This window comes from Dermacentor andersoni, chromosome 4 (genome assembly GCF_023375885.2).
Source record: "Dermacentor andersoni chromosome 4, qqDerAnde1_hic_scaffold, whole genome shotgun sequence".
NCBI lineage: Eukaryota > Metazoa > Arthropoda > Arachnida > Ixodida > Ixodidae > Dermacentor > Dermacentor andersoni.
Genome location: NC_092817.1, coordinates 194,438,899 through 194,450,526, shown reverse-complemented (window position 1 = coordinate 194,450,526; position 11,628 = coordinate 194,438,899). Strand labels below are relative to the sequence as shown.

The following is an 11,628-nucleotide window of genomic DNA, read 5'->3' as shown; positions in this document are numbered from 1 at the left end:
TAACACATGCAACAGCAATCCTGCGCACCACGCTCTGTCCCTCTCCCCCTTTCTGTTTTTCTTCTATTCAGAAAACTTCCACTACGAACAACCGTTGTTCCTTAAAGGGCCCCTCATCAAGCCCCATAGCAAAGTTTGGTTATACGCTGCAAGTTGTTACGTGTCTTCTAGTGAGCGTTCTGCCGCAAACATTTTTCAGATCGGCTCAATAAAAGCCCATGATAGAAATATCTCAGTGCCGCGAACCCATGATTTCAGCAGGCGAGCTCCACTGTCAAGCAAGACGCTCTCTCCACTCGCCCCGTCTAGCTCCTGCAAACGAAATTCCTTCCCCGCGTTTTCCCATACCAGACACCGAGGATCGCGTGACGCATACGTCAGAGGCCCCGCCTTCATTTTTTTTCTCTTCGCTTTTTTTTTCGGCACTACGCACTTCCGCCGACGACGTTGCGCGCGAGCTGTTGTCTCGTTCGCATAGCGCACGATTTTGCGCGCTGTGCACAAGGAAACATGACTAGCGGTACAATTCAGTGCTACATGAATACTGAGGCAAAACAAGCGGATCTCAGAGCATGATCATGCGCTGGAACACGGTAGAAAATGGCATAGTTTCGGTACCTGCTCACGTGACCGCACGACTGTGGGAACAAGTACACGAAGCGGAAGTACTTGCTTCGGTGTGAAGTAAAACAAAAAACACGCAGATACTCCGTTTGTGTGTTTTATTATTTCTCTAAACATCAATTCGTCAATTCAAGCAACAGATCCCACAAACAGCCGACGTCGCCTTAAATAATTCTCGAAGTCACGTGTCACCATGAGCGACGTGAAACTGCGGACACCAGTACGTAGGCGCAGGCACACGAGTACGTCATCCTCCGGCATGGAGCGCGGCGGCCGCGAGGAGAAGGAAAAGCGGCGTTTGGTTTGATATTTCACATCTTTCCGCGGCGCGTAGCGATGTAATACTTTGCAGACACGATTGTTATCGCGCAATGTATGCTCTGCGCTTGCCAGCTCAATATGGCCAGACCTGGTGAGGGCCGTTTAAGAGGAAGCTTTAGCTCAGGCCTAGCTCCGACGCGGCCTATTTAAATACGTGTAAAACGCAGAAACGCTTTTATGAGATAACCCCTGGACCGATTTTAATGACATTTGTTGCATTTGAGAGAGAAAGATAAATTCTAGTGACTGTTGCAAGCGGAATTTCGATTTAGGGCCTGACTTTTGGGGAAAGGGTTATCGAAAATGTGAAAGCGCTGAATAAATAGACGCACAATGTTTATAAATTAATAGGTCTGCATCAAGAACAGATATCGCGGTTCTGTAAACGAAATTCCTTAGAATATTCAAAGCGGACAAATTGGATATGTCAATTTATATCTTACGTGAATTTATTAGGTTGTGTACAAAGGCTCTGCAAAAGCTGTATTTCCATGTTACTAAATTTTTTAGCTTCCTATGTAATATATCAATTTTGTCCGCTTTAGATGCACTATTAGATGCAATTCACGGAATTGTGATATCAATTTTGCTTGCTGAGTTAGAGAGTTGCAAACTTGATAGTTTCGTTTTATGAACATTTGTGGTTTTTGCCAATTTTTAATAAACATATGGCAATCTAGATTAATATTTCGAAACCAAGTGTCATTAGATATCAAGCTTTTCTTTTAAATGCAACAAACTCCGTCAACTTTGGTGCAGTGGTTGCCAAAAAACACGAATTCTCCTTCTACATGTATTTAGATAGGAGCACCTTAGCTAAAACTTCCTCTTAACGACGGCCTCATCTAGCTATTCTCGATTCTTCGGTAACAGCAAACTCCAAGCATGAAACAGCGTGACGTGTTGTGTTGCGACAACTGGCCATCCAGTATATACAAATCGAAAGGCTTATGCGCAATCTTTGAAGCTTTCAGAAGGCTACAGCGGCCTACTCGTTCAATATCGCTGGTATTATTAGGTGGGTGTCACTCGTCGGTCGACAGGCGCAGTGAACAACGTCACCAGCGGTCCTTGTTGTTCGTGGGCTGCTCGGCCTGGACGTACAGCTCGTAAGGACAGTGCAGCGTGTACTGGTACTCCTGCGGTCCCCTCGGCCGGTGCGCTCCCTTGCCAGCGGCCGATGCGAACGACGCTGTTCCGGGGGCCACTGGCGCCTCGACCACGTACGTCGTCGTGGGCCCCTGCGGCAGACAGTGGGCAGTGCGTGTGTGTGCGTGTGTTAGAATCCTGTCCCGCGCGCTTGCAGCCGAGGCGATATTGCAGGAAAGACCGAACATTGGCTGGTCTATAGTCGGACAACAGACATGGCGGAAGCACCACGGAAATTCGGAAGAAGAACGGAAACCACAGGACACAGCGCTATATGCTTCAACTAATGGAGAGTGGCACAGAGAATGTGTCCTTCGACTCTCAGAGGCATGCTCACCGGCCGCTTAGATTACACACCGTTCTCAAAAGCTACATTCCTGGGGCCTTTGCCGAGGTACTCTAGTATGCACAAGGCCACGAAAGCGCTAATACGCTTCTCGAAAGCAAATGGGCTGCACAGGCACTTATCTATACATGAGTGCAACGTTCATGTGGCGGCGCGCGCAAACTGATTCTACTCTTCCTGCTTATCTTTCTTCAACCTCTTCCTTGCGTGTAGCATTGCCAACTGGGCGTGACCCTGGTTGAACTGTCTACGTCGCCTTCTTTATAGCTATCAGTCTAAACGAATGTTATTGTTTTAGGTAGCACGCGCTGTAGGATAGGGCGTGCTGTAGGATAGCGTGCAAGAGGATAGCGTTGAAAAAGATTAAACCAACAAAATTGCCGAAAGGACCAGCCATTCCAAGCATTCTTCAAGAGGTTGGACTCACGTAGCTCAGACGTCTCTCTTCGAATAACTGCACATGGCGAAATATGTAGTGGCTAGAAGGTGATAAGAGTTACTTGTGAAGACTAGACCCAACAAGGTTGGCCTAATAACAGACGAAAAGAATTCTGCTATGAAGATTGTAACGGGAGGGGGATGAGATGGGGTAACATACAAAAAGGAGAGTGGAAGCTATAGGATCATTGTGAAAAGAGCGACCTCATATAACATGCGACATGTGCAGCAGAAGTTAAAAGTTAAGTTTACTAAAACCAGCTGACCGACAGAATAAATAGTTCGTTATTGTTGCAAGTCCTTCCCTGCGTTAATGTAAACGATTCTGATGCAGAATACAAATGAAAGAACTGTAAACCGGGCTGGATGGCTTTGATTTATCTTGAAATTTCGGTTCGATAAGGACAGGGACAATCGAGAAGCACACACGGACAATGATTACTTGAATCTTTAGTGCACAGAGCGCGAACAACCCAAGGAAATGCGCATGTGCCAAAGGAAACGCAAAATAATAACTTACTTAAATTCTGGGGTTTTACGCGCCAAAATCACGATCGAGTTGCAAGTCTCTTGTGGGTTGCAACATCTCTGCATTTATCTTTATTGGTTTTAGCCTGCCCCATATCTGTTGGTGCGGGTCTTCCTGTCATTTGCCTAGGTTATTGTCGCAGTAGAGAACTCCGAATTACTTTGACCCCTGAGGGTTCTTTAACGTGCACCTAAATCTAAGTGCACAGACGTTTCTTTTTTTTTTTTCACCCCCATTGAACGCAACATATGAAAAGCAGGTAAGACCACAGTAAACAATAAGGCCCGAATCCGCGACACTGGGCAAAATAAAGAAACGCAGGACATTGGTAGACATAAACGTGACCCGCCTCGCCAAGCAGACAAGCAAAGCTTTCACATGTTCGACATCTTTGAGCACGTGCCTGACGTGTTCACATATCTGTTGAATAACCCTACAACAAAATGGTAGTCGGAGGCACCAAGTAAGTGATGACGAGACCTTCTTGCACCCGTTGTACATTGCATGAACCATTGTGTCTTATTCAGTCTAATTAAGGATTTTCCGTGACTGCTGCTCTGAAGTTCCGGCCCTTTCTGCACTGAAATTTCAAGCTGCACAATTACAAGTTGTCAAAACTAATCCGGAGCGCTGCTACCAGTAACCTCTCGCATCCCTTTTGTTGTTGGGGCGGTAATCTCAATGCATAAACCAACCAGTGATTCGATATTCACATGCGTCGCTATACTATTTTTTCGAGCTTTAGCGGCAGCTATTAAAGACACTTTTTTGTTGAAAGAGCCCCCAAATAAACGAAGAAATGAATGTTGGCGACCCTGGGCTTTATAGCGTAAAATTATTTCAATCTGTTTTCATTCAAGCTCCTGTCGTCAAATTTACATAAGTGCAGACGCAAGCATCAGGTGGTGACCCGCTGCGTTGTTTGAACCAACCAATCAAACGCTCTCCTCGTTTATAGGAATTTCGTTTGCTTTCAAAGCGAATCGCATTGCCTATCTTGACAGGTTTTTCTTATCTAGTTGGCCGACAAGAGGCGAGGAAGACGCAGCAGGGGCGAGGGATTCAATAGGGCTGAGCACTTAAAGTAGACAACCGGAAGCGGAGGGTGTGGCCGGTGTCTGCGATTGGCCCGCTTCCCTTTGCTCAGCTTGCGCTTGCTGGTCGAAAATTGCTGCGGTGTGCAACGGAAGGTTAATAATGCCGCTAAGACAGTCCCTGAGCGAATAAGAGTCGACAGAGCAATGCTGTAAACGCGATGAAAGGGCTTTACAACGTGGTATTGCCACGCGAGAATGTTTGTTATACGCAAATAAATTCATGGTCCCCGGCAGCTCCGAGTAGCGAGTGTCTGAATACTTGGTACGCGGACATCTATTCCTTTTGGAACGGAGCCGTCTCCAGCTATTCCGAAAAAAAATCAGATTTGTTCGGCGTATTAATGCACCGTTAATGCGTGCGCGTCACTTTGACGTGGTGAGTTTTCGCAGTTTTGTGACGTCACGTGACAGACAGGCGAAGTGTCTGCAGCCTGACATCTTTTTCTCAATATCGGCGGGCTGATGGCCGAATAAGTGTAGAATCAGAAGCGATTATTTTTCTTTTGCTTGATATAATCATGCATAATCCGTGTGCGTACGTCATATCAGACGGGGAGATTTCAATTTTGGGGACGTCATGGGACAGATAAACATGGGGGCAGGGGGCGGGGGTGTAGCCCGAAAAAAATTGGCCAATCGTGGATGGCTGGTTCCAGAAATAGAATAGAAACATTTTGGAATAGCGGCACGTTATAGCGCCCCCTATTCAAAGACGTTTTCCCACGCAAGCGCGATGGCCCATTGTTGCGGCTATTGTCAGACTGTCACCCATTGCTATCAAGGGTAACACTAGCCAATCGGGAAACGATCGTACACAGGAGAACCTTTGTAAATACAGGCACAGATGCTCAGGAATGATGGCTTTCCAAGGCGCTACTACTTTAGTAAAAAGGGGCCGTTAACTCCCTTCCAACTCAAGACATTCCTGCCGGCTCCTCAGCATGCATTGTTGCTTTCTTTTTTATTGAAAAGAAATAATATACGTTATTCAATCAATCAGTCAGTCATATGTGTTGTTCAAAAGCAGGGGATGAGTGGTAAGTCACCGAAATTTTAATGCTTGGTGGCATTTTTCAGACTACTCGTTGTGAACGAACCGCAGCTCTTCCCAACGACGCCACAAGCTAGCCTTCACAATCACTGCATGAAAAAAAAAAAAGACAAGCTCCACTGCGGTGAATTTTCTTGGAGGACATATTAAGTATACTAGAACAAGTTTGTGAAAAATTGCTAGACAAAACAACTCGTTCTTATGGAAGCTGGCGTCTTTACAGTATAGCAGGTAAATATGACAGACAGAAAGAACAGAGTGACAGACGGAGGTATTGACAGACAGACAGAGAAACTGACAGAAAGAAAAAGAAAGAATAGACAGATAGAATAGAAAGACATGAGTAATCTATGTTCTACTGGGTGATCATTCTTAAGATTTACGGAATGTTCGAAAATCGCCTTAGCTGATGGTATAATTGTTGTCCTTGAGCTGGATTATTTGAAGAGGTGGACATTACTGGCACGAGAAATCGAAACACATATTGACTTAATTACCAGAAATGTACTAATTAACTTCTTGATTAATTGTTTTGGCACATACTGCAATTCCCGAACTGTAGCCGGTGAGCTTGCGAAACGTGTACACTTGAATGAATTTCCAGGATGACATCAGTTTCGAGGCATTATTTCGCAAAGTGTAACGAAATACATGGGCATTCCAGTTACTTTTGTGCTCCAATGCATAAAAGAGCGTTTTGTTAAAAAAAGTAAGTGGAACAACTGTCAATTTTTACGGTAAGTATTATGGCGCATACCTTCGAACTCGCGTCATTCTGGAAATTGATTGCAAGTGGATACTCTTTGCCAACTCACCGCCTAAGACTCGTAAACTGCAATGTGTGTCATAAACTAACTAATCCAAAAGATAATTAGCGGTTTTTCGTTATCTAGTTGAATATGTGTTTCGATTTTTCTCGCATGTCCGCCTGCCTGAATAATCTTGCCCACGGAATAGAATCATGTTATCTGCAACTGGCGAGCTTTAGAATTTCCATAAACACAAAAGCGATCATCACCCTGTATGCCCCCTTACTTTGCGCCAAACGGAATTACTTGGCGAGTATCACTTTTCCAACAAGAGAGACAGCGAAAACAAAGAGAAGCGCCAACGTAGTTCATCGTCGGCTTCCTTTTTTTTTTTTTTTTTTTTGTCTGCACTTAGGCTAGCTCCGTTCAAAACTTGGCTATTTTCGAGTTTGAAGATCTCGTAATTTAACATCGTCAGGTCAGACTTGTTTTAGATAGAACCAGTTGTTATCAGGCCCCTTTTACGTAAGCGGTGCGTTTGGAGGCTTTCGAGTACTGCTCTCACCTGCGGTGGTGGATGGGCAGCGTGCACAGCTGGTGGTGCGGCAACCCAGCCGTGCGCCGGCACTGGTTGTGGCGCTGGCGGGGGCACCCACCCAGAGTAGTCGCCAGGGTAGCTCCAGTGGGCAACCGGAGGTCCGCTCAGCTGCACCGGGTGAGGGGGCGGCACCCACTGAGGCGGCGGCAACCACGCTGCGCCGACCGCGTGCTGCGGCTGGGGCTGGGGCCTAAGACCAAACTTGCTGCAAATGGCCAAGTGTCCATCGCGTTATAGCTGGTCACTGACTGTCGGCGAAAGTCGACGTCTCGTATCCCTCAGTGTTCTTGCGTACGTCCCTACGCTACAACCATGTTTTTTTTTCTTTTTTTTCAATCACGCCATGCTTTTCGGTTAGATGGCTCACTTGGGCGGGTAAGTGGGATTTTCCGACACAGTTTAGTCTAGCCAAGGATCGCTTACGGCGAATGCTGTAATGTCCTTCGCTCTATCTCAGCCCGGAATTATTCTCTATGTAGAACAATCGAAAGTTACTGACCTCTCATCAAAAAAATTTTGATTATGCTTAAGCTTCACCTCTAAGAGTGGAACGCGATAACATTCAGAGATCCCTGACTGCTTCTCACGCTTCCCCGCAAATGCAACTTATGTAACTATAATGTTTTCCTGGAAACGCTGGCGTCAACACCTTGGATGAAGGCGAGCTTTCCGGTTCTTTTTTTTTCGTTCTCTCCCCCCACGGCGGGCGCTACTCCTGCCAAGGATGCACGGAGGCGAGCGCCGTCTGGATGGCATTACAAGGAACCGAGCAGGGTGAGCCACTCCGACTAAGACATACCTATAACGGCAGCTGTAAAAAAAAAGAGTTTGTGTTTGAGTTTCCCCACGTTACATAATTAGGTTTTGTCGTATATTCAAGTTACAATCTGGCGTTATCCTGTCTGTAGGATGTGTGTAAGTCGTGCTTTACCAATTTCCTGACACATTTTACTTTGAGAAATTCAATTAGTTCAATAGCGCCTCTGCGCCACGCGAAGTGCCTGCGTGGATCGGGACAGGTAGTTCCGGTTGACTTTTCTCATACGCACATCGCAGCCGGCGCCGATGCCGGATTTTATGCGACACAGCGCCCTTAACGCTATCGGGTTAAAACAACTACCTCATAACGAGCTGGACATTTCATATATCGAAGTCGAGGCGTCCGCTGCCTGGACCACAAAGCTATTACATGCCGCGAACAGAGCGTTCTGGGGAGTTATCTTTATTGTTGCTATTTTTTTTTTTCAAGCGTGCTTTCTCCAGTGGATGTACTATGCCAGCATAATTTGTTACATTGAGGGAACTAGACCGGAGCAGGTCCACATAATCTCTAAAATGCTGTTCTTTGTGAGACGGAAAAGCATGTAGTTCAGAGCACAGGCAAAACTTACTATCCACTATGCATAGTTTAGTTTTCAATAAATAGATTCTTTCCTTGCTTCCTTTCACTATGAATTACAACAAATTCGTTTATAATGAACGCATCACAAAAGTTAGCCAAAATTCATTATAAAGGAGTTCGGATTGTCTTAGCTACTCTAGTCGTGGTTCGTTATAACTAGGGTTCTGCGTTATCGGGAGCACATTTTTTAAAATAAATTCTGAGTATTTTTAGTGCGTTTCCTTTTAACATACATTTGCATGCCCCAAAAAGGGAGTTTCTTTGTTATTTACTTATTTCTTCCCAAATTTATCCATCTGTTCTCTAATACAAGAACACACAGTCATTATTAAAATTGATTTATTGGACCATGGGCAACAAAATCATTGCCTCAGGTTACAACTTGTAATATATAGAAGCACACTTTACAATATTTGCATCGGCAATTCTGACGCGCTGCTTCTCGTTCGCGACACCGAACATAGAGAAAGCCCTTTCAACGTTCGCTCTAGCTAGCGGGAAAGCTTTCTCGGATAAATCGAAACTTCTTTATCGGATAAATCCGAATTGAGATAAATTTCACCAGCGGCTGTTTTTCAGAGTTTCTTTACCTATCCATAATCAGAGTACGTTAGTTATAACCTGTTTCGATTGTATTGTAATATATACAACAATCTGTCGCCATCGATCTTTGACGCGGGTGGTGCGAGAAACCACCACGGCCCAGGATGCGCGCTGCCACTCCAAAACATTGCGCTGACCTCACCCTTTGCTGGCCTTCAAAAGCTTGAGCTTCTTCTTCAGGAACAAAGCATCCGCACCGGGTGCCAAGCATAGTGGAGACAAAATGGCGACGAAGACGAAAGCCTGAAGGGTTCGTCGCTTCCAATCCGAGCAGCCACGACCTGCGTTCCCAGTGAACAATTCCAAAAATGAATATCGCCTAGAGTGATAATCTATATGGGCAGTTGTCAGTCAAATCTACTTCCTGCTACCACGTCCTTGCGTCCTGTTCGAGGGGGCTGTTGATAAACTGTCCACTTAGTGATGGTATTGGTACCGTACACTTGACTGAAAGCACAATTACGATAAAGCAACTGAGCTGAGGGCCTTCCTGTGATACAGCGCTCAAAATTTTCACTACGTAGCCGACATCAACCCTGTGCTTTCACTTCTTTTCTTAATCCTTTTCTCACCTCTCCTCTTCCCCCAGTGCAGGGCAGCCAACCGGCCTCAGTCCTGGTTAAGCTCCCTGCCTTTCATTTGTCCTTGTTTCTCACTCCCTCTCTTTCTTTCTTCTTTAGACAAATGTTTTTGGAAATGTCAAGTTTTCTGTATTAGCAACTATGCCGATGCTCTTTGGTAGCATCCTGCTGCCATAGGAATTTGGCAAGATTTATGTTTGTAGTAGGCACCTCTGTTAAACATAAATGTCCCACCAGTTATGTCACATGCCAGATACTGGCCATGTACAATGCGACAGCGCATTACCGCGCTTACATGAATTCGACGCACTGGAAGTGCCATGTGACGAGCCAGTTGTCACATTTCTTGCAGCCAAGCTGTACATGGCTAGGTTCTGGAAAAAATTGCTTGCGTCTGTTCGAGAATTTGCGTCTAGAACGAGAATTTCTCTCCATACGTGGGCCGATCCAGAAGATAGTGAAATACCGGGCCGACGCGCGGCGGAGGTGAAGCAGGCTTTAAGCACTCCGCCAACTTGCAAAAATAAGTATAATGTTGTAGGTCCAAATGCAACCCGTATCAGATATTAAGCTGCTAAGAACAAGTACTAGACTTTGACCCGCATCGGCCCTGTGCACGTTCGCACGCCCTCTCTTTGTCGGCGTTTTAAGCGCTTGCGTATCTCCTTTCCTATCTGTCCGCTCTCCCGTGGTGGCGGTCCCGTAAGCGTTCTACCCACGAGGACCACGAGGTGGAAAGAAATGCGAACCGTCCATGTGGCCCCGATTTGCAAACTTGGAATGTTTCCCCGAAGCAACGGTCAGGCTTCATAGGGAGTTTATGGGTAACCAGTTTTGTGTGGCCTATGTTGTGTGTGACCGCTTGTGGGTTTCTAGTGACCTTGCGGCTATTACTGCAATGCGGGACATCGACCAACGCACGATCACCTTGGCTACGGTGAAGCAGTGTGTGCCCTCGAAGCAGGGTGAAGTGCGTGTCTGTTCTACGTGGTAAAAGGTGTCGGGAAGCGTTTTCCAACAATACACGGGTATGTATAGCCCCCGGTGCCTCATCATCTTCTGAGGCGCAACATCGTGGAGCAACGACTAGTCGCGCCTGGCCTGCCATTTATCTGCATACGGTGTTTGACGCACGGCAATGGACAGTTGGCCATTAAAGGGCCCCTCACCAGGTCCCATAGCAAATTTTGCTTATACGCTGGAAGTTGTTACATATCCTCTAGGGAGCGTTCTGCCCAAAAATTTTTCAAATTGGCTCAATAATAGCCCAGATAGAAATATTTCAGTGTCGCGAACCCATGATTTCAGGAGGCGAGCTTCACCACAAACATAGACGCTTTCTCCACTCACCCGTCTAGCCTCGGCAAGCGATACCCTGCGGTATCCCATACCGGACCTCCAGGATCGCTTGAAGCATACGTCATGGGCCCCGCCTTCCCTTCTTTCTCGCTTTTTTGCGGCGCGGCGCACTTCCGCTGATGGCATCGCACGAGAGCTGGTGCGATTGTCTGGTTTCGCGCAGCACACGATTTTGCGCGCTGTGCACGAGGACATCTGGCTAGCGGTACGTCTATGCTACATGAATACTGAGGCCGACACAAGGGGATCACAGAGCATGATCCCGCGCTGACACAGGGTAGAAAATGACATAATTTCGGTGTCTGCGCGCGCGACTGCACGACGTGGGAACAAGCAGACGAAACGGAAGTACATCTCTCTTGCCGTGCTGCAAATTAAAACAAAAACACGCAGACATTCGGTTTCTGTGTTTTATTATTTCTGTAAGCCTTCATTCGCCTATTCCAGCAACATATTGCACAAATAACAGATCTTGGCTTGAATAATTCTCAATGTCACGTGTCACCACGACCCACGTCACAGCGCGAACGCGCGTACGTTAGCGCACTAGCACGTGATCCTCCGGCTTGGAGGGCGGCAGCCGCGAGAAGGAAAAACGGCGTTCGGTTTGAAATTTCAGATCTTTCCGCCGTGCGTAGCGATGTAATACTTTGCAGACACGATCGTCATTGCGCATTGTATACTCTCCGCTTGTCAGCTCATAATGGCCAGACCAGGTGAGGGACCCTTAAAGAGTGCACCCGCTTCGTTCTAGAGACCCTCTAAACTCTTCGCGCATGCG

The 11,628-nt window shown here is 46.5% G+C and overlaps 1 pseudogene; it reads right to left on the bottom strand.

The window, feature by feature from the left end:
- Window positions 1–9,920: 9,920 nt before the first annotated feature.
- On the bottom strand, window positions 9,921–10,102 carry LOC126532585 (U2 spliceosomal RNA; annotated as a pseudogene).
- Window positions 10,103–11,628: the final 1,526 nt, after the last annotated feature.